The sequence below is a fragment of the Myxine glutinosa genome, chromosome 10 (assembly GCF_964187855.1).
Source record: "Myxine glutinosa chromosome 10, kmMyxGlut1.1, whole genome shotgun sequence".
Classification (NCBI taxonomy): domain Eukaryota; kingdom Metazoa; phylum Chordata; class Myxini; order Myxiniformes; family Myxinidae; genus Myxine; species Myxine glutinosa.
In genome coordinates, this window is record NC_136270.1 from 103,416,188 (window position 1) to 103,442,477 (window position 26,290).

Sequence of the window (26,290 nt, forward strand, 5' to 3'; positions counted from 1 at the left end):
GAAAAACGTTACACCTCTATATCTCCCAAACCACTCAATGGAAATATTGAAACATGGCTCATTTTCAAGTACTCACCATGGGGAATAAGATATGTTGATGGTGATGTCATCGGTGCCTTAATTATGATGTCATAATTCGACAAGTACAACGCTTGATCTGATCAGTATGAATAAAACAAAAATTCCTCCGCAACTGTTAGTCCGATGGCCGCAAAATTTTCAGAATATGTGCGGGTCCTGTAGAATTTTTTAGTCATAATTATAACGTCATAGGTCACGTGGTACAGACGCCATCTTTGAAAAAACTCGAAAAAACTTGCACCTCCACATCTCCGAAACCGCCCGATGGAAAAAATTGAAACATGACTCATTGTCAAGTACTCCCCTTGGGGAATAAGATATGTTAATGATGACGTCATCGGTGCCTTTGTTATGACGTCATAATTCGACAAGTCCAGCACTTATCCGATCATTGTGAATTTTTTTTCTCAGCAACTGTTGGTCTGATGGGCACGAAATTTTCACCATAGGAGTGCCTCCTCCTATAGAATATTATAATGATAATCATGACATCATAGCTCATGTGGAACAGGCACCATCTTGGAAAAACCCAAAAATGTTGCACCTCTATATCTCCAAAACTTCTGCATGGAAAAAATTGAAACGTGGCTCATTGTAAAGAACTCCATATGAGGAATAGGTGTTGTTAATGATGACGTCATTGATGCCATAATTATGACGTCATAATTCGACAGGGACAATGCTTAGTCTGATTACTTTGAAATTTATTGAGCGTGATCTATGCAACAATTATATTAGAGAATATAAATTTATGATGTCATAATTATGACGTCATAATTCGACAGGGACAACGCTTCGTCTGATCACTTTGAAATTTATTGAGCGTGATCTATGCAACAATTATATTAGAGAATACAAATTTATGATGTCATCGCTCACGTGGTCTGGAAGCCATATTGGATCAAAGAAGAAAAAAAGTTCAACAACAGAAGAGTTGGCATGCAACAAGTTGGCTACGCAGGGAATGTATTCTATGAATACCATCTCATTGATTAATGTATCTACATACTTATTGCTGACAAGGTTTAAAAATACCCCACTAATATACATATATATATGTATACAGTATATGTATACAGATATATATATATATATATATTTAAAATAAAATAAAATAAATAAATATATATATATGTATGTATGTATGTAAATATATATATATATATATACGTACGTACATGTCGAAAGATTTGTCGCTCAGGATTCATATTGTAAATTACAGCACACTGAGCAGTAAAATAATTAAAAATTCTTTATTAATAGCCTCACGTTTCAAGAACAAACTAGTTCTCTTCCTCAGAGGCGTTGAGTGTGGTGTTAACTGTTAAGGTCCGTTGGGGACGGTTCACGTGATGGATTGGTCCAAGTCCTTGCCAATCACAGGGCTTCCCTGCATTCAAATGACTGGCATTTTTGACGTTGTAATTGATTGCGTAGTACTATGTATGTGGGGTGTAAGTTGATGTGTCGGTTGATGGAGTTTTTATCAGAGTACCAGGCCTCGACAACCTCGCGGTTCACTCTCAAAGATCCTGTGCCAGGGATTGTGGTCTGATTCCATGAGAATGTTTGTTGGTGTGTGTGTATGTGTGTCTCAACCAGTTGTGAACAAATTTGACAGAAAGAATGTCATCTACAACATACAATGTGAAGATTGTGAAGCCAATTATGTGGGCCAAACATCCAAACGCTTAACCACACGGCTAACTGAACACCAACGTGCCCGAAGACAACAAGACAGGTTGTCATTGGTTGCGACACACATTGCCACCGAGGTTGCCACCGAACAGCACGAACAGGTAATGGCGATCCCAGCACGGACAGGCAGGTGAAGGTCGATCGTCAGCACAGTAGAGTGACCCAGGCCAAGAGAGGAGCACACGTGCTAGGTCAACAATCCAGGCCCAGAGTGGAGCACACATGCTCAGTGGCAAGATCAACAATGTCCCAGACCAAAGAGTGTGAAAAACATGCACACGTGCAGAGGAAGTCCAGATGGAAGCCTCTCCTCAGTGAAAGACACGTGAAAGCCCGCTTGGAGTTTGCAAAAAAGCACCAAAAGGACTCTCAGACTGTGAGAAACAAGATTCTGTGGTCTGATGAAACCAAGATTGAACTGTTTGGCTTCCGTCTGACCACTCTGGCATGAAGCCCAGATCGGTGGAGTGTTGCAGTGATGGTTGTCCTTCTGGAAGTTTCTCCCATCTCCACACAGGATCTCTGGAGCTCAGCCAGAGTGACCATCGGGTTCTTGGTCACCTCTATCTCCAAGGCCCTTCTCCCCCGATTGCTCAGTTTGGCCGGGCGGCCAGCTCTAGGAAGAGTCCTGTTTGTTCCAAACTTCTTCCATTTAAGAATTATGGAGCCCACTGTGCTCTGGGAACCTTCAATGCAGAATAATTTTTTTTGTAGGCTTCCCCGGATCTGTGCCTCGACACAATCCTGTCTCTGAGCTCTTCAGGCAGTTCCTCCCACCTCATGGCTTGGTTTTTGCTCTGATATGCATTGTCAGCTGTGAGACCTTATATAGACAGGTGTGTGCCTTTCCAAATCATGTCCAATCAATTGAATTTACCACAGGTGGACTCCAATCAAGGTGCAGAAACATCTCAAAGATGATCAAGAGAAATGCGAGGCACCTGAGCTAAATTTCAAGTGTCATAGCAAAGGGTATGAATACTTATGTCAATGTGATATTTCAGTTTTTTCTTTTTAATAAATTTGCAAAACTTTCTAAAATCCTGTTTTCTCTTTGTCATTATGGGGTATTGAGTGTAGATTGATGAGGGAAAAAATGAATTTAAACGATTGCAGCATAAGGCCAAAATGTGAAAAAAGTGAAGGGGTCTGAATACTTTCTGAATGCACTGTAAATGTATATCCCTGTAAATGTCGAATGTGCTAATCTCATTGAATATTCCCCAAATGAACAGCAATAGGCATTTTATTTCTATATGTTAATCAAACAACGTTTGGAGGGAGGTCCAGAAACTACATGCTCTTTCCAATGAGAAAAATGCATCATTCCCCCCCAAAAACGCTAAAATAACTTCATTTTTAGGTTATTTCTCTGTAATAACCTCAGAGTGGGTCCCGGTGTCCGTCCGTCCATCCGTACAAACGTCCGTTAACATTTGACTGAAACATCTCCTCACAAACTACTTGACTGATATGGACCAAATTTGGTACGGTGCATCAGGACAGCAAGGTCTCATGGGGTTGTGCTCTCCATTTGGATGCGCCTGCTATAATGGGGGTTTAAAAGGAGGGTTTTGAACCAAAAAATTGTATTCCATTCAAAAATCTCAGAAACCGCCAGACAGATCCAGACCAAACTCGTCACGAGGTATCAGGACCATGCCCTAACCTGGCGTTGTGCTCCTCATGGCCGTATCTTCCACAAAAAGGGGGCGACAGACTCCCTCACGGAATCCCTCATTTTTACCAAAACATTTTCTCCACAACTACCTGAGTGATACCGACCAAATTTGGTACAATGCATCCGGAAAGTAAGGTCTCATGGGGTTGTGCTCCCCATCCGGATCCACCCATTTAAAAGGGTTGTAAGGAAGCTTTTGCCCCCAAAGGGGGGTTTTGTCTCAAATTCAGGTAATTTGTTTTAAAATCTTAGAAACTATGGGGAAATTACCATCAGTCCCCCACGGGGCTACTTATTTGTATGCATGATCGAGGCTCATGGAAGAGCTCGAGCAGAATGGAAGGGAACAAAACGCAAAGGGGGAAACACCAATAGCAGAGTAAAGTAAGAGTGAGATCACGGTGAGAGGGAGGACACATGGGGATGAAGGACAGCTCTCTCAAATCACAGACCTTGTTTAATCCTTCCTGAATAAATTTCCAGATCAAAAAAGTGCCACAAAAGTGAAGGAACTTAATTATTGATCACAACAATCCATCCTCCATAAGATAAAGACTTGAGTAATCCTCTCCAAATCTTCAACCGTTATACCACACTATCAAGGATGGTATCCCAAATTCCTTGATCCCCCAAGAAGAAATTTAACACCACCTGCTCTCAACGCTAATTTCCCTGGGAGAGCCAAAGGTGGTGGTGATGTAATTTGAAGCGTACTACACCACCAACCAACACTCTTTCTCCAATTGATAATTCCAGAAGCTAAATAGTTTAGTGGGAAGAAAGGGGGTATCATGCACCCCCCGGAAATCAACTTTTAATCGACGTCTCTAGATCAGAAAAAATGCGTAGAAAACGATGAGCTATGTTAACAAATTTTTAAAATGTCCCAAGTATCATTTTTATGCAAATTAGTGCCGCCATTACCGAAAAATCTATTTTTCACTATATCTCAGCCATTACTGCAGATAACTGAACAAATAAGGTGTCTAGACCCATGTTTTGAGGGTCAAAGATTGTGATAAAACTATTCTTGAAGTGACCACTTGTCCGTGGCATACTAGAAAAGCAGATTAGTGCCGCCATTACCGAAAAATCATTTTTTCACTATATCTCAGCCATTACTGCAGATAACTGAACAAATAAGGTGTCTAGACCCATGTTTCGAGCGTCAAAGATTATAGTAAAACTATTCTTGAAGTGACCACATGTGTCCGTGGCATACTAGTATGCAAATTAGTGCCGCCATTACCAAAAAATCATTTTTTCACTATATCTCAACCATTACTGCAGATAACTGAACAAATAAGGTGTCTAGACCCATGTTTCGAGGGTCAAAGGTTGTAATAAAACTATTCTTGAAGTGACCACATGTGTCCGTGGCATACTAGTATGCAAATTAGTGCCGCCATTACCGAAAAATCATTTTTTTCCCCCATATCTCGGCCAATATTGCACATAACTGCACAAGTAAGGTATCTAGACCCATGTTTTAAGGGTCAAGGATCATTAAAGGACCATTCCTGAAGTAACTATGTGTGTCCTTGGCATGTAAACATGTAAATTCTAAAGTGACATAGTACTCTTGCATCTTAGTAGTATAGACTGCGTCGTTCTCTGTGCACCCTCTGTTCTCTGTTCCCTGTGTAAAAGAAATTTCCCTTATACTATTATCTACTGCGGAGACATCACCCTGATTCTTCACTACAACACAGATGCCATCAACATGCACGGTGTCGGAAAATATGTGGCTTTCTGGACCTCCCGACATACCAAGAATGTTCTGTAATATTGCTCCCAAGAATGTCTCGAGGGAAAAAGTGCACACTATACCAGAAAAAGAGAATATCCTTGACGGACACACCATCCAAATAAAAAAGGGAGGACACAAGTGGCTCATCACTTTTAGGGATGATTTAGAAAGGAAACATCCAATTGAGAAACCAAAGTCCTTTTATTATCTTATACAGATGAGCAAAAACAGTGTCTACCTGAGAAGGGGAAAAAGCTTCACCAAGCTAAGTACCACCTGCATCATCATAATCCTCACCTTCATCACGCTAAGGCTTCAAATCCTTATCATACCATGCAAGCTGTTCTTGTTGGACCCCTATTGGGTGTATTTTCACATTACCGTTAGATGGGATGGCCTGAATATTATCCTCAACACAGCATTCTGCTACAAAAGGGGACGAGGTGAGATCACTTCCAGTATTTAAAAGTCCAGGTCCTCCTCAACGTGCAATGTAGGAAAGCAGACTGATCCGGAGGTGTGGAACCATTCTGACGTCATCCATTATGATCAACCGGGTCAAGATTATTACTCTTGAAAGTTTCTATTTCTATTTCAGTTTCAGGAAGATGTAGGCCAGGGTTGATTGGGTGGGGGAATCCAAATGTTGTATTGTATTGTGAACCTATAATAATAAAGCCTTTTTCCCATCATGATGGACTTCATGAGAATATGAATGTTGGAAGAAACGTCAATGCAGGAGCAGGCCATTAGTCCCATCAAGCCTGTGCAATAGTTGCCATCCTGTGGTTGTTTGTCCATGCTTTTTAAATCCTCAGCATCAAGCAAAGAGGTAGCATGTGCCATTTTTTAAAAACGTTTTTGGTACCACTCGGCTGGGGTTGGAACCACCAACCTCCCAGACTCAGAGCAGACATTCTATCCATTGTACCAGTGAGTCTGGTAATGTGTCTGTTTCCTTCTTGAAGCCACTTTTCGAAAGCCGTCCTCATCACATTCCTTTTTTTTACCTTTTTTGGGGGGTTGTTTTAATGATAATTTTGATTTACTAAATCATTACATTTGTTGTCCGTCTCAATTGATTTTGTCCCTCGGCCCTGCTGTTTGTGTTTCCCCTTCTCTTTCTGCTGTTCCTTTTGTTCTGTTGTATCATAGTCCATTATGTGTTCTAGTTATTCCACAAACCTTCACTCTGTAAAAAAAAAAAAAAAATACTGCATTCTCGTGTCTTTCTCCTGCCTCGAGGAATCCGTTTGTTGTCTGGTACTGCACTTTATTAAATAAATTAAATATTTTTGAAGGAAGTGCACATCTGCAAGTTGGTTTCTTGCTGGCACATTTGGCCTCTTTGAGAATCCCTGGTAGGAATAAATTAGTGTAACGAGAACGCCACTCAGTAGAGCGCATACTCCCGCCGTGGGTCAAGTTGGAATAGTACGATTTCACAAAAGTTTGAGGGAGGAGTTCAGTGACAACACAAGACAAGACAACACAAGACAAGACAACACAACACAAGACAACACAAGACAGACACTGCACAGATATATATTTTGAATATATAGAAGATAATGTTAAAAAAAAATCAAGGCAATTTCACTTACATTTTCGGATTCAGCGTTCCATTCTATATAGGTGAGTGTATGTTGAGGCATGTGTGACGTCAAATAAAATTGTAAGCCAGAAAAACGTTCGTTTCATTCCTTAGGGATACAACATGTAAAACTGGCCCAAACGTCAAAACAAAACTCGCTCATTTTAAGTCGTACAAGCTAATGCGACCACTCATTCTTCTGGGAAGAATCCCGTGCACATGCTTGTCACACTTGTAACTCACCTAAGTCTTTATAAGTTCATCAAATACTGACACCACGATTGACATTCGCTGAGGTAAATGTTGATATTTTAGGAGTCGCGGAAAGCGAGAGAACGAGGCCATTCGTAGGGTTCGAAGTTGGTTTATTCAAACAGCAAGATCCAACACACTGCACACTAAAAACGAACGGAAGTCGGCACGCTTAGGCTGCTGGGCCATAGAAGTTCACGGTTCACGTTTCACGGTTCACGCGTGTAAAGAAAAATGGACAAACATAGTATGACTTGCTCTGGGCCATAGAACGCCTTTCATGTTTCACGTTTCACGCGTGAAAGGCGGAATGAACATGCACACTTTTTCTATGCGTGAAAACGGAGATCTCGGTCGACCTGATTATTTTTAGACTGACATCCGGGCAAAACTTCCGAAACAAAATGGACGACTACCGAGAACAGTTGATCGAGTTAGTGAGAGCAAGGCCCCTGCTGTGGGATCCGCGTGTGGCGGATTACAAAGACAAGGACCAGAAGGCACAAGTTTGGGAGAACTTGAATGGGCGTCTGAATTCACCGACAGGTTAAGGTTTATTGTTTTCGGGTGTGTGCGCGTGTGTGTTTGTTTAATTGTGTGTGTGTGTGTGTGTGTGTGTCAATGTGTGTGTGTATGTGTGTGTGTGTGTCAGTGTGTGTGTGTGGTTGTTTAATTGTGTGTGTGTGTGTGTGTGTCAATGTGTGTGTGTGTGTGTATGTGTGTTTGTGTGTGTGTCAGTGTGTGTGTGTGTGTGTATGAGAGAGAGAAAGAGAGAGAGAGAGAGAGAGAGAGAGAGAGAGAGAGAGACAGACAGACATACAGAGTGAATGAGACAGTGATAAAGACAGAGACAGAGTGAGAAGTTGTTCGGTGGAATTCACCACGGGTTTCTCTCAGAAGGAAGTGCTCTCGGCTCCAAATTCTGTGCCTTTTTCTCTTCCTCCGTCTTAGTAGAAGCAGAATGAGGCAATCTTCTTCATCCGAAGAGTCCATGTTGACGGTTACTCGGCCAAAGCAGAACTGGCGCGCAACACGTGAACAGCCAAGCGTGAAATCCTATGGCCCAGGGTCCGATTGTTCACGTGAAACGTGAACCGTGAAACGTGAACCGTGAAACGTGAAACGTGAACTTCTATGGCCCAGCAGCCTTATATAAAGCCAAAAGCCCTCTTCGGAGGGCGTGGCCCTCGTGCGTGCGTCACGTCCACACAACCAAAAGTCCAACAGGCCCATGCGCGTGTATTATGCCCAAATAAGGTAATGGTTACCTGCACATAAGGTAACCGCCACATGCGGTTACCTGCACATAAGGTAACCGCCACAATATCTCTTTGAGGTAAAAAAAACCAAACAAAAAAAAAACAGTTTTAAAGCATTATACGTATCAAACGATACATTTTATGAAACGGGGAAACCGAATACACACTTTGGCGGTTTTAAAATAACAGAATATGTCTTTATTAGAAGAAAAAAAAAAAGAACCTTGAAGACGACGCTGCTAACAAAAGACACCGCTCTAACGCATAACCACGAGTTTAAGCTACATTTACAACAAATATGAAAACTATTTTCATATCACAATGTTAAATATAGAATATATAGAAGATGATGTTAAAAAAAAATGAGCCCTATCTTCGAATGGCAAACAATTCTTCAAAAAATTCCTGGATCCGGAATAATATCCTGAGCTTCACCAAAAACGAATCAATTCTTCCTTATCCCAAGGGCAATCATCGCACCAACTTTCATCCAAATCCGTTCAGAACTTTTCTCGATATCTTGTTCACAAACACACGAACACACACGCACACACACACATACGGACACGATCAATTGCATTACTCCCTGGCGGGAGTAATAATAATCCTGATAACCGATGGGGGTTAGACCCTGGTCGAAGTACAAAGGGCATTCTCTACTCGGGTGCATTGTGCATGGTTGTTGTGCTCCTTTGATTCAATCAGTTGAGGTGGGGCCCATACACGTGACATTTGTTTTCAGGAGTGTAGGATTCAGACCACTAATAGTTGGTGTTCAGGGAGAGCATGATTGGTTCCTGAATCCCCCATTGGACATTTAGAATTATTTTTTGCGCATGAGCACGATTGGCATTTGTTTTGAATTAAAAAATAATTTTGCTTTGTGTGCTGAATGGCAAGATGGTGGAACGCAGCACACATGGTATAGAATATGAGGATGGATGAATCTCGAGAAGGTGAGGGGAGATTAGGTAGGAACCTCCCCCAATGCTGTTGTTATGCAAAGGAGCACCTCCCCCATGGGCTTGGGTGGCCTTATGGAGGCAGACTTAACAATGAGGTTAGGGGCTGTGGTGGCGGCATTGGGAAGAGAGGAAAATGCTGAAATTCAAAGGAAAGGATGAAATTTGTTTTGGAAAACGAGCAGAAGTGAGATGGGAAATGAATCGAAAGTCGACAGGGGAACTTAATTAAAAACAAATAATGGCCTAGAGCCTCATCATGCGAGCATGGATGTTAACCTACAATGACAGCAAGATAAAAGGAACATCCATGGCATGGAGGAACAGCTAGAGGATCGGATAGGCAGGCAGCGACAGCCCCTGCGGAGCAAAGATTAACCTCCGCATGCACAAGATGGCACCTGTGGAGACACAGCCACACTCCTCAGGGGTAAGGCTGGCCTTCCCTGCCCCCATGGTGTGCATCCTGATGGCCAGCCATTGATCGCAGGTAACTGAAAATCTTCAAGAAGACCAGAACCTTCCCAACCAACATTTAGCTGATTAAATTTCCTTAATACCATGCACAGAATTTGATCTACAACTCGAACAGAATTAACATGAAGTCTTGTCAGTTTGTCACCACCAATCCAGCAGATGCTCTCCACTAATTACGAGATTCATTTCCCAAGTCACATAGTTTGTTCCATTATATCATAATTCTCCGACCTGTTGACTCAGCCTGTTCATCCTTTCGAGGTCGGCTAATTGAGTACCAGTTCACTGGTAATTCCCTGTTTGTCGCTAAAGGCGACAAAAAGGGTTGGCGTCAGGAAGGGCATCCGGCCGTAAAACATTGCTTCAAAAAGGAGACCAAAAAAACAACAACAACCACGGTTCCCGAAAAAGGCCAACCCCCGCTTGCGGGGAAAAATGGCCTCTAAAGGTGGTTTTTTCTCCGACCTACTGCAGCAAGTAATATGCAGAAGGGCACCAAGGCAACTGCTCAATAAAGAGCAATCTTTGTACAGATTGCAAGCAAAAAGCCACAATTGGACAATAAATACAGGGTGTTCCTAGAAGACCCAGACAAATTTGGTTGTTAATATATTTAGAACCACAAATGATACAATGATACCCTTTGTTTCATATGATCAGAAACTCAAAGTTTTGTGCACACCATCAATACACTTCAATGTGAGCTCCGTTTGTCATGCGCAGGACATCAACACGAGTTCTTGGCATGTTTGCGTCCACCAGTGCACATGCAGCTGTGATCCGAGAAAGAAGATCCTGTAAGTATGCCACCTTGGTGTTGTAGACAACATCCTTTGGCAACCCCAACAGAAAAAAATCAAGTGGGGTTGTGTCTTTGTGATCGTGGGGACCAAAGGGTTGGTCCATCTCAGCCAATCCAGCAAACGGGAAATTTTTCATTCAGGATGGCTCGAATGACTAAGGCTCAATAAGGGGAAGCACCGTCCTGTTGAAAAATGATTTCAGGTTACAGGTCTTCAATCTGTGGGAAGGTGAATCCTTCCAACATGTTCATGTAAATTGTTGTGTTGTGTGTTGCACTGTATTCAACAATAAACCCATTCTACAAAGAAAAACGGACCCACCAAGCGGTCATAGAGAAGGCCACACCACACATTCAACTTTGGACTGTCATGTTTGTGTTCAATGACCATGTGGAGGCTTTCAGAGGCCCAGATCCTCACATTGTGCTGGTTTTACCTTCCCCGATACATGCCAGCAAGCATCGTCTGTGAACATGACCTTTTTCAGGTAATTTTCATCATCCTCTATGCGACTGAGCATTTTCAAGGCAAACACCTTGCGTTTGAGTCAGTCGTTTGGTTTGAGTTCCTGCAGAATCTGCACCTTACAGGTATAAAGCTTCAGTCTTTTATGCAAAATCCTGTGTACAGTGGTGGTTGGTAGTCCCAGTTCGATGGATGCCCGTAGGATTGATTTTCTGGGACTTTGTTGAAATGATTCACGCACTCGTTCAACGTCTGATGCACTTGTGTTTAGTCGAACGGTACTTTTCTGTTTCTGACAACTTCCAGTCTCCTTAAACCCCTTGTACCACTTTCTGATACTAGTCCACGATGGCGGATTCCTTCCATACATTTTATGGAAATTACGCTGAACTTGCATGTCGGATCTCATCTTGATGAACCATTCGACACACTGTGCTTTCTCCTGTGGAGTCGTCATTTTATTTTACATGAAACCACCAGACCTGAAGATAAAGAAAACTTTATGAGTTTCTGTATCATATAAAACAAATGGTATCATAGTATCATTTGTGGCTCTAAATATATTAACAACCAAAGTTGGCCAGGTCCTTTTGGAAAACCCTGTATCAATGATGCCTTGGCTACCATCCTTCTGAGGGTGATACAGCAGAGGAGGCCATAGGCAGTGATAGCCATTCTTAAATAACTTTACAAAAGCACTAGATGGCAAGGATTTTTCCTTTTGTGGCTGCAGGGCAATGACGTTATGCCATAATGCTAATGCAATCAAATTATTGATAACAAGGGTACATCCTTGATTTAAACTAGAATGGCACTCTTCAATGTCACAATATCGACCGATATGCCTCCGCAGAAATTATTACATCATTATACATACTTGTACCAAGTTTGATTCAATTCCGTTCAGTTGTTCTCAAGTTATCGGGGTAACAAAAACCTATTACAGACTCTGATCTTTGACCTCTTGATGCCTTAATCTAATCAGTTCATTGTTTAATCATAAGAGATACTTGTACCAAGTTTGGTCAAAATCCTATCACTGGTTCACAAGTTATCATGGTTGCAGGATTTGTACCTAACATGGCCTCTGACCTTTGACCTCATGACCCCAAAATCTAATCAGTTCATCTTTTCATCATTATGCATACCTGCACCAATTTTAACTAAGATCCCTTCAGCCACTCGCAAGTTATCGTGGTAACGAAAGCCTATCACGGATGGACGGACGGACAGACGGATGCACGAACGGACGGACAGACAGACAGACAACCCAAAATTATAATGCCTCCATCGACTTTGTCGGCGGAGGCATGAAATAAATATTGAAAGACATTGAAACTAAATACAGTACGGTAATCATCTGTTAACCCAGGTGGCAGCCTTTGAGAAACATGTACAATCATACTATTCAATATACGCAATTTGGTGTCTGTCTGTCTGTCTGGCCGTGATACATTCGGCCGTTATTTAAATCTAATATCAACCAAGCCTGCCACGGGGATTAAGGGTCATCTGGCAGAGGTTGTCGAGATTTCATTTCACCCTCCCCCCCCCCCCCGCCGCCCCCCTCCCCCTCTGATTTGCCATGGGCGAAATCCGTGTTATGGTGTATAAACAGTTTATCGTGGCGTTTAATGAGGCACAGCTACCGGAAGTTAAAATTATTATAACCACAAACTATTCTATCAATTCCATCCAACGTATCATTACCTTTTAAAACAGACGATACTGTTGTTTAACACAAAACTGAAAAAGATCTGGAGGAAACCCGATGTACTTGAGGCATTCTATGCTTATCACGTCCCTGACAGACTAACGTACCCAACTCCCACCCTCCCCCATTCCCTCATGGCCTCTCCTGTGGGGAGCGGATGTTGCTAGTCATTTGAAATTGGCATATTTACATAAATCCGATCAAGTATTGCCACTGACAAAAATCCATCATGGCATCCGCACCATGTATATTCATGTGTATGCGGATGCTGCAACCTCCATACAACCTTAAAACAGGAATTCCCAATGAAACAAGGATTCCCAATGGCACTCACTTGTTCTTTTATATTTAAAGAAACATGGGGCTCGAGACTGTTTCTGTAAACTGAGGGATTAACTGTGCAATTGAAATCTCCAACCATACAAGAAAACGCAGTGAAATCTAAACCTCTAACAAAATCGCCTGATGTGGGGGGAAAAAAAGTTATTTCCACAGGATTATTTGGAGCAAACAAATTCAATACAATCTTGCAACAGAAATCAGATACCCTTTGTCGACGTCTTTAAAAACAATTCTCTCAACATGAATCCTATGACTTAAAGCAATGGCAACACAGGCTTCTGGGATCGAAAACTCACTCAAGAACCAATGACCCCTGAAAAGTATTTTCCATTTGGTTACAAGAGTATCCGTAGCATGGGTCTCTTTTAACCCTCGCCAGAGGAGATGGTATTGCATTTGAGTCTGTTTGTTTGTCTGTCTGTCTGTCCACACAGAATAAATATGTCTCTGCAATGGTTGGCCCGATTGATAGGAAATTTTCACCATAGGTGCACTTCCTCCTGTATAATTTTTCAATAATTATGACGTCATAGGTCACGTGGTATGGGCGCCATCTTGGGAAAACTGAAAATAATTGCACTTCTATATCTCCGAAAGCGCATTGTATAAAAAATTGAGGTATGGCTCATTGTAAAGAAATCTCCATGGGGAATAACATATGTTAATGATGATGTCATAGGTGCCTCCATTATGACGTTATAATTTGAAAAGTACAAAACTTCATCCGATCAAGATAAAATTTCTTGAGCGTCATCTAGGGATAAATTTGTTGGAGGGAATTTTTTTTATGACGTCATCAGTCACGTGGCTCAGCAGCCGTATTTGTTTTAACACAAACGCCTTTAAAAAACACTGAAAACATGCCCTGGTGAGGGTCTGCAATCTCTGATTGCTTTTTCTTTTTTGTTTTTTGGGATACATAGTCAAGGCTCGTAGAAGAGCTGGAACACAGAATGGACCAAGATGTAAATTTAAAAAAAACAGTAGAAAGAAGGGGAGGGAAGGAGGACATACCAACAAAATAGACGAAGACTGGGAGGGATAAAGATCAGGACGCAACAGAACAACGTTAACAGAGGGAGAGAGAAGGAGAGAGAGAGAAGGAGAGAGAGTGAAGGAGAGAGAGAGAGAAGGAGAGAGAGAGAAGGAGAGAGAGAAGGAGAGAGAGAGAAGGAGAGAGAGAGAAGGAGAGAGGGAGAAGGAGAGAGGGAGAAGGAGAGAGAGAGAAGGAGAGAGAGAGAAGGAGAGAGAGAGAAGGAGAGAGAGAGAAGGAGAGAGAGAGAAGGAGAGAGAGAGAAGGAGAGAGAGAGAAGGAGAGAGAGAGAGAAGGAGAGAGAGAGAGAAGGAGAGAGAGAGAGAAGGAGAGAGAGAGAGAGAGAAGGGGAGAGAGAAGGAGAGAGAGAGAGAAGGGGAGAGAGAAGGAGAGAGAGAGAAGGAGAGAGAAGGAGAGAGAAGGAGAGAGAGAAATAGTTTAAAACTATGGAATACTTTACAGGACAAGGCACGATTTAACAGAAAACTGGATGGAAATACAAACAGAATCACTAAAAATCAGGATCACTGCTGACCTCCACTCGTTTGTTCCCAATTTTTCTCACCTGCAGAATCAACTTCCACATCCTCTTCAACATAAGTCTTCCTTCCAGGTCTTCAAGACAGCTTGCCACCACCATCTCAGATCGTCCCTAATCCCAAACCATGATCTTTTCTACCTTCGTTAATCCCACCCAAAACAAATCCCTCCTCCTTCCAATATTTCAGTTTTCTCTCCTTGGAATTTCCTTCTGCATCCATCTTGTCCACCCTATGCATGCGTGTTTTGTGTCCTGGTTTTGTGTGTTACGTCCTGATCTTTTAAGTGCACTCGCTCTTCCACGAGCCTCGACTATGTATACAAAGAAATAAACATCGACACAGGGATGAAGATAAAACGGAAAAACACAATGAATCCAGTTCGGAAAACTTCGCTTTAATGACGTTGAAGCAGCAGCTGCAGATTTTTTTTTTTTTTTTTTTGTATACAAGATCGAGGCTCGTAAAAGAGCTAACATTAATCACACAAAAGTCAAACCGACACAGAAAACACAAAATAAGAGGAGCGGTAGACAAGATGGCGAAAGAGGGGGAAGGACACAAACACAACATTTGAGAGCAGGGACATCGAGAGATCTGTGGGAGGGAGAGGGCTTGGGGGGAGGTGGGAGAGGTATAAAGCATATGGACACTGCAAGGACTTCCAGGAAATAAGTTGGAATTTCCAAAAAGTGTATCTGGGGTGAATTAGCGGGGGTAGAAAAGATCAAGGTTTTGGATTTGGGAAAGATAAGAGATGGTGGTGAACAGCTGTTTTAAAGACCTGGAGGGAGGAGTGGGATTGAAGAGATTGAGGGAGTTTGTTCCAGAGGCGGGAGTAAAGAGGAATAAAGGAGTGAAGGTGAGCAGAGAGTCTTGATTTTGGCAGTTTCACCAGAAGAGGGTTGCAGGCAGATCTTGTGCGACCTGTAGGAATATTTGGGGGACAGAGCACAGAGAGAGCTGGGGGAGCAAGGCCGGAGAGGAGTCGGTAGAAGACAGAAAGACCACCAACCTGCCTGCGATGAGTGAGTGAAAGGCCCTCGGAGGTAGCTTCATCGCGGGACATTCCAATGATTCTGAAACCTTACAAAGGATTCGACCAAAACGTGGAAAAATCCCCGAACTGGAAGTTCCCCTTGTAAAATAATATCAGCTTTCACACTTGCTGCTGCCTGAGTTGTTTGAGTTCTCCCGAATAGACTACCCTATTTATATTTAAAGAGACAATATGCAATTCCATGTTTATGATATTTTAAACACTATTATTCACCTTCTGCTGGCAATTCCTTATTCACTTTGGCAATGGCTTGTCGAAGATGCTGAAACTGGCTTTCTGGGATTTCTGCCGGATCACCTCCTTTGTAAGGGACGCTTTTTTTTTTTTTTTTTTTTTTTTTGTATACAAGATCGAGGCTCGTGAAAGAGCGAACATTAATCACACAGAAAGACAACCGACACATAAAACATAACATAGGGAGCGGTAGACAAGATGGGGAGAGAGGGGGAAGGACACAAACACAACATTTGAGAGCAGGGACCGAGAGACATGGAGACATCGAGAGATCTGAGAGAGGGTGAGGGCTTTGGGGGGGGGGGGGTGGGAAGGGGGCAGTGGGAGAGGTATAAAACATATGGACACTGCCAGGACTTCCAGGAAAGAAGTTGGAATTTCAAACAAGGTGGATCTGGGGTGAATTAGCGGGGGTAGAAAAGATCAAGGTTTTGGATGGGGGAAGATAAGAGATGGTGGTGAACAGCTGTTTTAAAGACCTGGAGGGAGGAGTGGGATTGAAGGGAGTGAGGGAGTTTGTTCCAGAGGCGGGAGAAAAGAGGAATGAAAGAGTGAAGGTGAGCGGAGAGCCGAGATTTCGGCAGTTTAACCATCAGAGGGTTGCTGGTAGATCTTGTGCGACCTGTAGGAATATTTGGGGGACAGAGCACAGAGAGAGCTGGGGGTGCAAGGCCGGAGAGGAGTCGGTAGAAGACAGAAAGACCACCTACCTGCCTGCGGTGAGTGAGTGAAAGGCCCTCAGAGATAGCTTCATCGCGGGAGATTCCAATAATTCTGAAAGCTTTGGTTTCAACAGCGTGAAGCCGAGCTAGGTGTGAGGCAGGAGCACCGGCCCATAGGGGAGAACAGTATTCCATTGAGCTGCGGATGAAAGCCTTGTATGTGGTGAGGAGCTCAGGTGTGCCGAGGAAGGACTTCGCACGACGGAGGATGCCCAGTCGGCGACTGGCTTTGGAGGCCAGCTTGGAAATGTGGTTTTCCCAAGAAAGATCATGGCAGATAGTGAGACCCAAAATCTTGAGCGACAGAACTTCTTGGAGAGGATTGTTGAGAAAGTAGATGGGAGGGTTGTCCAGTCGATCTTTTCGGAGAGACAAAGTAAGAGTGTGAGATTTGTCAGGATTGAAAGACATGTTCCACTTGTTTGACCAGTCTGTGATTTTGTCCAGGTCTTCAGAGAGTGAGGAGGCAGCAGACTGCCGATCTGAGGGAAGAGGAATGGAGCGGCAGAGAGTGGAGTCATCAGCAAAGAGATAGAGAGGATTTTCGAGAGAGTCAGAGAGATCATTGATGAAGACCAGAAAAAGAACGGGGCCCAGAACACTGCCTTGGGGAACTCCAGCCTGAACAGGAAGAGGAGATGAGAGAAACCCATTCAGGGCCACACGTTGACGACGACTAGAGAGGAAGTCCGCCAGCCATGCGTGGAGATTTCCATGGATACCAAAGGAGGAGAGTTTGGTGAGCAGAGCGGGGTGCCAGACCGTGTCGAAGGCACGTGATATGTCGAGGGAGACAGCTCTAATTTCCTGTTTGGCATTGAGGACCTCCATCCATTGTTGAGACAGCAGAAGCAGCATGTCCAGAGTAGAGTGACCTGGTCTGAAACCAAATTGATGATCAGAGATCAAGCCATTGGAGAAGAGGAAAGATTTCATATCAGAAGCAATGATGGATTCCATGACTTTGCTGATAATTGGGAGAAGGCTGATTGGTCTGTAGTTGCTAGGATCTGTTTTTGCACCTTTTTTGTGCAAAGCGGTGATGTTGGCTGATTTCCAAGCAGATGGCAGTTGACCTTGAGCAAAAGAGAGGGTGAAGAGAACAGAGAGAGGGTGAGATAGAGCAGCAGAGCAGGATTTTAGGACCCGTGGGCTGATGCCGTCGGGTCCAGTTGCAGAATCAGAGTCGAGGGTTGACAGAAACTTTTCCACCTTGTCAGGAGGAAAGGACACGGAGTCCAGAAGCAGCAGGGTACGACTGGGTATGGTGGGTACAGAGAGGGATGGGTTTGGGACACAAGATTTAGAGGCAAACACAGAGTTGAGGCATTCAGCTTTTTCACGTGCGGAGTCAGCTGTGTAGCCGTTTGAGGTAAGGGAGAGGATGGAGGGGGAACAAACACCAGAAACGGATTTGACCAGACGCCACCAGGATTTGGAAGAGGGAGACAGATAAGAGAGTTCGGTCTTGAGAACGGAGAGATATTGTTTCCTGGCTCTCCTGAGGGTGGACACACACTTGTTTCGGGCTTTGTGAAAGGAAATGAGATTTCCTTCCGTTGGATTTGCTTTCCAGGAGACGAAGGCAAGTTGTTTCTGGGCAACAGCCTCACCACAAGATTCCGTGTACCATGGATGGGAGGAAGGGTATGACAACTGAAGACGAGATGGGATAAATCTGTGCATGAGAGAGAGCAATTTACTTTGGAAGAATTCCCAGGATGAGTTGATGTCAGAGGTGGTAGAGATGGGAGACCAGTCCAGATGATTGATGGCTGCTTTGCAGCCAAAATTAAGGATTTAACATCAGGTTATACCTGCATCCTTATTGGACCGTATGTCCACCTCATCACAATTCGTTCTGTGTGTCTCAAACAATGACACCCGTTCCACATCATTTTCTGGGTTGTTTCCGTGTGATGTTTGCACGGAAATAGCTGCCATATTACTCCGATCTAAATTCGATTGATCATCATCTTTATCATTGCATGCTGCCATGTGGGGGGAAAGGGATTGGTGGTCACCATCGCTGGACGGATTAAATTCCCCATTGGCACTGAGGGCATTCATCTTTACGAACAATGTCTCAAAGAGTACGAGTCCAAGCATGGTCATTTTCTTCAATTTGAGCGTGTGGTGAAGGCTCGTTTTCAACTAACACATTATTGTTTTCCTCACCTTGCAAAAAGCGGTTCCTCGGGCGAGTGAGGCGTGCTTCGAGCTCTCCACGGCATCGAAGTTTAAGTGTTTTCCCATTCTTGTCTTTGTCAAATTTCCACTCGTTATTTTGCTGTGTACGTGTTATTGTGTGTTTCTGGTTGGTATTGGTTTGTAATTCGTACAAACTTGTGTGTAGTTAATCGTTTTCTGGGTCGTACCTCGTGCGCGGCCTGGTAACTTGGGGCTTCCCTCCCCCCGTCGGTGTTTTGTCGGTTTAGGTTATTTCCTCCGCTGCATTGCTTGTTTCTTTTATTTTGTTTTCTCCCCCTCACCTCACCTCCCTAGACAAAGAATTCTACATTGATTCTTTCTCTCCTCCCGGACACGTGCTTGTTCGCTCTCTTCCTCGTCTCGGCTTGTGCCCCGCCCCCTGTATCTCGTTTTTCTTCCGCCTCTGCCCCTTCTTTCTCAAATCCACGTTCTCGCTTGGAGACTTTTCCCGGATTGTTTTTCATGGTTTTCATGGTTCTGTTTGGATATTGTTGGAATATGTTTAAACCGCAGCCGTGATGCTGACGCCGCCCCCCCCCCCCAAGAATTTCCATGTTTTAAACATTTCCCAGTGTGTACCCTGGTCAGAATAGGTACACCGTATCCCTGCGTGTCGTAAGAGACGACTAAGAGGGTTGGCGTCAGGAAGGGCATCCGGCCATAAAAACATTGCCTCAAAAAGAGAACCATGACAATTACAAGTACATATGGGCAGGGTGCAGCCCGAAGTGGAGATCGGTTTCTGAGGTTTGGGACATGGAATGTAGGGACAATGACAGGGAGATCAGGAGAAGTGGTGGAAGTATTGGTCAGAAGAAGAGTGGACATATGTTGTGTGCAAGAGACGAGATGGAAGGGAAGTGGTGTGAGAATGGTGAAGGGTAGGCAGGGACAGAAATACAAGTTTGTGTGGCAAGGGTGCTCGGAGGGCGTGAATGGTGTTGGTGTCCTGTTTTCTGAGGAGTTTGTAGACAGTGTGGTGAGTGTGACTAGAGTGAGTGATAGGTTGATGATGGTGAAAATGATGATTGGAAAGCTCTTGGTGAACGTCATCTCGGGATATGCTCCGCAGGTTGGTCGAAGCGATGAAGAGAAGGACAAGTTCTGGTGTGCGATAGAGAAGCTGATGGAAAACGTGAAAGATGAGGAAGTTGTTGTGGTGGGAGGAGACCTGAATGGACATGTGGGAAGGAGTATGGATGGTTTTGAGGGAGTTCATGGGGGTTACGGATATGGTGTGAGAAATGGAGAAGGTGAAAGGATTTTGGAGTTTGCTGATGGAGCTGATTTGTTGACTTGTAATACTCAGTTCCAGAAAGAGGATAATAAGCTTGTTACATACACGTCAGGTGGGTCGACGACAACCCTTGACTACCTGATGGTGCGTAGGCGAGATAGGGGGCACCTCCGGGACACAAAGGTGATCCCGGGGGAGGAGGCTGTTTCACAGCACCACTTGGTTGTCTGCGACATAAGGGTGAAAGGTGCGAGGAGAGCTCGACGGGTGAAGTACCAACCGAGAATGAAGGTGTGGAGGTTGAAAGAGGTGACAGTAAGGGAGGCATTAAAAGAGAGGCTGAGTAGGGTAGAGGATGATGTGGTTGAGCTTGAAAGTGGTTGGATGTCAATGAAAGCTAGTCTGTTGGGAGCCGTTGGTGAGGTATGTGGATGGACAAAAGGACCACCGAGGCACTCGGAAACATGGTGGTGGGATGATGAAGTTGGAAAGAGGATTGACGAGAAGAGGAAGAAGTTCAAGGCGTGGCAGAAGGCGAAGGGTACGGGAGCAGAAACAGCAGAGCATGAAAGTTATAAGGCAGCCAAGAAGGCTGCAAAGAAAGAGGTAGCAAAGGCGCAGGAGGCATGTAGGAAAATGTTCGGAGAACGCTTGGATTCGGAAGACGGTCAGAAAGCAGTATTCAGGATTGCAAAGCACATAGCGAAAGAGAGGTGTGATGTGATGGGGGTGAGTTGCTTGAAGGATGAAGTGGGACAAATCATTGTCGACCCAGATGGAATTAAAGGAAGATGGAAAAGATATATGGAAATGCCGTTGAATACAGAGAATGAATGGGATGGCAACATAGAGAGTAACCCAGTTTTAGGACCGGCAGAGAAGATAACTGAGAAGGAAGTTGAGGAAGCGATAAAAGCAATGAAGAGTGGAAAAGCGGCAGGGCCGACGGGAGTTGTGGGAGATATGTTGAAGGCAGCAGGAAGTTGGGGTGTGAAGAGAATGACAGAGATCTGTAATCTGGTGGTGAAAGAAGGCCGCATTACAGTGGATTGGGAACTGAGTACCCTCGTCCCTCTATACAAGGGGAAAGGTGACCCTCTGGAGTGTGGCTCGTACCGAGCGATAAAGTTATTGGAGCATGGAATGAAGGTATTGGAAAGGGTGTTGGAGAGGAGGATAAGGAAGAAAGTGAAGATCGACGAAATGCAGTTTGTATTTATGCCAGGAAGAGGAATGACAGATGCGCTTTTCATTGTGAGGCAGTTGCAGGAGAAGTACATGGATAAGAGGAAGAAGTTGTTTTTTGGGTTTGTTGATCTGGAGAAAGCATTCGATAGGGTTCCACGCAAAGTATTGACATGTGCATTAAGGAAGTTAGGAGTGGAGGAATGGTTGATCAGAGTCGTGATGGCAATGTACAAAAGAGCGCGCACAGCTGTAAGGACGAAGGACGGGAACAGTGGTGAGTTTGAGGTGAAGGTGGAAGTGCATCAGTGGTCGGTACTAAGTCCACTACTATTTGTAGCTGTGATGGAGGTGCTGGCTCAGAACGTAAAGGAGGGTTTACCGTGGGAGTTGTTGTATGCAGATGATCTGGTGTTGATTGCGGAAAGTATGGATGGACTGAAGGAAAAGATGAACAAGTGGAAGGAATGTATGGAGACAAAAGGTCTGAAGGTGAATATCGGAAAGACGAAGGTGATGGCAAGTGGTAAAGCATGTGGTGAGGTGGAAAGAACTGGGAAGTGGCCGTGTGCTGTGTGCAGGAAGGGTGTCGGAGTGAACTCCATTCAATGTACAATGTGCCCTGAGTGGGTTCATCAAAAATGTAGTGGTCTGAGAGGGTCATTTACCAGTGTGGCAGCTACATTCAAATGTAAGGTGTGCACAGAGGGAGCTGCAGATGGAGGAAATATTGAGTTGGATCTTGGAGACGGCGTGAAGCTGGAAGGTGTGAAAACATTTTGCTACCTCGGAGACATGCTGAATGGAGAAGGTGGATCAGACTCGGCAACGGTTGCTTGAGTGAGATGTGCATGGAAGAAGTTTCGGGAACTGAGTGGCATGCTGATGAGGAGGAGAGTGTAGCTGAAGCTGAAGGGAAAGGTGTATGCTGCATGTGTGAGAAGTGTTATGATTTATGGGAGCGAGACATGGGTAATGAACGTAGAGCAGCAACGAAGGCTGGAAAGGGTGGAAATGCGAATGGTTCGATGGATGTGCAGAGTATCGTTGAGAGAGAGGAAGACAAATGATGAATTGCGAAAGATGATGGGAATATTGCCTGTGATTGATGCTGTGAAGAGGAACAGGTTGAGATGGTTTGGTCTTGTGTTGAGGAAGGATGAAAGTGACTGGTTGAGAAGAGTGATGGAAGTTAATGTAGAAGGAAGTAGAGGATGGGGAAGTCCGAGAAAGACTTGGCTAAAGATGGTGGAAGAAGAAATGCGGGCAAGGGGGTTAACAAGGAGAGATGCAGAAAATAGGGCAAAATGGAGAAGATTGTCATGGGGACCGCAAGGCTAACCCCCGCTCTAGCAGGGAAAATGGCCTTAAAATGCATGTTGTTGTTGTTGTTGTTGTCATCTTGCAAAAAGCCATCGGGATGATTTGAAGTACTATCTGACTGCACCACTAATGCTTTCTTACCGTTATCATTCTCTTTGACATTTAAAAAAGAGAGTTCCAGATTATTTTAGACACTGCACACACACAAACTTCATCACAAACATTCATTCCAGAGATTGCAGGCTCTCTACCATGTTGTTTGGTTCACCAATTACACATTTCGAGGCTGCGCCATCATTATCAACAGCATAATTAACCACACCATGGTGTTTCACTTAAGACCTCTGCATGGTAGGAGATATCCATGCACATAGTCTTAACTCTTAAGGGGCAGTCTTCCGGGTAGGAAAGCTATGCACATAATTTTAAGGGACAGACTTCCGGGTAGGAAACGCAAGCATATAGTCTTCAGGGACAGACTTCTGGGGGGGGAAACCCATGCACATAGTCCTCCAGGGGATGGAGGGAGTGTATGTAGATTGTACTGCTACACCATAATTCTTCTTAGCATAAGGACAAAACGTCCCAGCATGTCCATAAGCTCTACACTTATAGCAAATCAAGGTCTCAGTGGCAGCAAAGTTTTTGTACTCATAATGAGGCACTTCTCCAGACTCAGTGGCATAATGGCACTCTAAATCAGGGAGGTCAGTAGTTTGAACCCTCATGGGAGTCATATCATAGAGGTAAAAATTGTGTGTGCTGCTTCCTTCCTTAATGCTCAGCATCTGACAGGAAAGAGCACAGACAAACAAGTTGGTAACCATTGCGCAGGCTTGAAAGGCTGCATGGCCTCCTCCTGCGTTTATCTTCCTCGTAGGGGAACTCATCTTACTATAATTCACCAAATGTCCATCCATCTGTTCGAAGGTACCGCAAAAACGGCTGAACCGATCACAACGATATTTTGGGTGGGTATTCCTTGGTTTGGGTGGCCTCCCAATTGAAGCCCCACCCATAGGGTGGGTACCGTTGCTTGTAATTATAATGTCGATAAAGAAAGAGAGTGAGAGAAAGAAAGAGAGAGAACGAGAGAGAGAGAGTGAGAGAGAGAGTGAGAGTGAGAGTGAGAGTGTGAGAGAGAGAGAGAGAGAGAGAGAGAGAGAGAGAGAGAGAGAGAGAGAGAGAGAGAGAGAGAGAGAGAGCGAGACAGAGAGACAGAGAGAGACAGAGACAGAGACAGAGACAGAGAGAGAGAGAGAGAGAGAGAATCTGAAGAACAAAGAAATGCGTAGATACACCCCCACACACCAGATTAGAAGTTAGTAGTTCGTTTATTTTTCAAGATATTTCGCTCACAAGGTTCAGACATATACAGACTTGGCATTTAATATGGAATATTTTTTTTGTGGGGTTGAACTTACTTTTCAAGATGTCTTAGAACCAAAAGTTCATTGGAATTATGTTGAAATTATTCCAGATTTTGTTAATGTGACCTTTAAAAGAAACAAAAACCACATTTGACATTTCGAAGCAAATAAATTGATCCTTGAAAGTGATGTAAACTGATATCGAACTCAATTCACGGACAGTACTGTGTTAAACTTCTGTACGTTTTCCAGAAGTATCTCTTTATTTTGCACATTAGCCAAATTTTTTTTTAACAAAAACAAAAGTTAAATTACGACTGAGATTACCGACAGTAAAATTACAGATCAGTACTTTGTGTAACCCCCACGAGCATTCAGGAGAGCACGTACACGTTGAGGAATGCTGTTCACGAGATTTGCCAAGGTTTGGACAGGAATCGCTTGCCATGCAGTGACAATAGCCTGCTGCAATTGACGCACAGAGGTCGGCTACTGGTCCAAGTGGTCGATTTGACGCGTTAATTCTGCCCACAAGTTCTCTATCGGATTCATATCCGGGGACATGGCAGGCCACTCCATATGCTCTACACCACGGTCAGCAAGAAAGTGTTGGATCATGCGAGCACGATGAGGCCGTGCATTGTCATCTTGGAAGACAAAGTTTCCTCGAAAGGCTGCATGAGCAAATGGAAGCAATGTTTCTTCCAGAATGGCCCTGTACTTGAACTGGTTCAGGTTTCCATTCAGAACAACCAGGTCAGTTTTGCCCCCTGCATGAAAAGCAGCCCAAACGGTCACCCCACCACCTCCAGCTTGGACTCTTGGCACTATACAATCTTTGTTGTAGGCTTCATGCACTTGTCTGTGCACTCGGACGTGGCCATCTTGACGATAGACCAGAAATCTAGACTCGTCACTGAAGATCACATGATTCCAGTGTCCTGGCTGCCATTGACGGTGCTCTCTGGCCCACTGCAATCGGCGCTGGCAGTGTTGTCTGGTCAGGCATGGCTTTCTCAGGGGACGCCTGGCACGATAGCCTGCTTGAACCAGTCGTTGGTTGACTAGCCTTCTGGATACAGGCACATTTGTCAGTTGCTGCCACTCAGCCCTAAGCTGATTAGCTGACTTGGTACGGCCATTGCGGACTAACCGGTGCAGCTGGCGATCATCCCTCCTTGTGGTTCTGCGGGGACATCCTGGCCTCGGTATTGGAGTAGGGACACCCCTCTGAGCATTTCGTTTCAGGATCTTTGACACCTGACCTTGAGTGATGCCATACTGCCGAGCAATAGCAAAATCTCTTTCATGCTGTAATTTCGTAAAGCCACCACTCCATGACAAACAGCATTGTCGAGTTGACGGACCATCTCCAGAGGAAGCGGCAATAACTTTTGGAGACGTGCAGCAGTTGTTTTCCACTAATACAGAACGCAACAACCCTTGTATACCCGACTGTGAAGCCAATCGTCAAATGCACCTGTCCGTACATTTTGCCACGCCACCTGTGATATAATCCTGTTGTTGACTTCCTGCTGCGACAGACAATCAGTGACATGGTTCTTTTAACAAATAAATCACAAAAGTGTAAAAGAAACTCACCAGATTGATATACTGAGTTAAGAAAGTAAACCCAAGTCAAGAAAAAAAAAATATTCCATATTAAATGCCAAGTCTGTATATATGGTGGCGGCCATCTTTGATTTTGATGTGGCGAACCAATTTTCAATAGCGTTCTTCCTTGTGCCTAGATACACCCACACACCAGATTAGAAGTTAGTAGTTCGTTTATTTTTCAAGATATTCTGCTCACAAGGTTCAGACATACATGGTGGTGGCCATCTTGGATTTTAACGTGGCGACCCAATTTTCAATAGCGTTCTTCCTTGTGCCTAGATACACCCACACACCAGATTAGTAGTTGGTACTTCGCTTATTTTTCAAGATATTCCGCTCACAAGGTTCAGACATACATGGCGTCAGACGTACATGGCGGCGGCCATCTTGGATTTTGACGTGGGTTGCACCCACACACCAAATTAGAATTCGGTCCTTCGCTTACGCACGCACGCACGTTCGCACGCACACCCGCACGGACGGACGCACACACGGACGGAGGGGAAAACCACAGTCCCCCTTTCGCTCCGCGGTGCGACGGGGGACAACAAAACTAAATAGGACGTTTGCAGGTACAACATTTTTAACATCTGTCTTGGACAAATGTTTTTACCTTTGAGCTTCTTTGCTTAAAATGTAAAGCTTCCAAGCAAGGCAAATCCTGATCAACTCGAGCATGTAACC

General features: G+C 44.2%; 1 protein-coding gene across 1 annotated transcript in view; it reads right to left on the reverse strand.

The window, feature by feature from the left end:
• Nucleotides 1-26,290, reverse strand: part of LOC137433895 (protein TANC2) — a 471,451-nt gene that overhangs the window by 336,775 nt on the left and 108,386 nt on the right. The gene's annotated exons all lie outside the window — the stretch shown is intronic.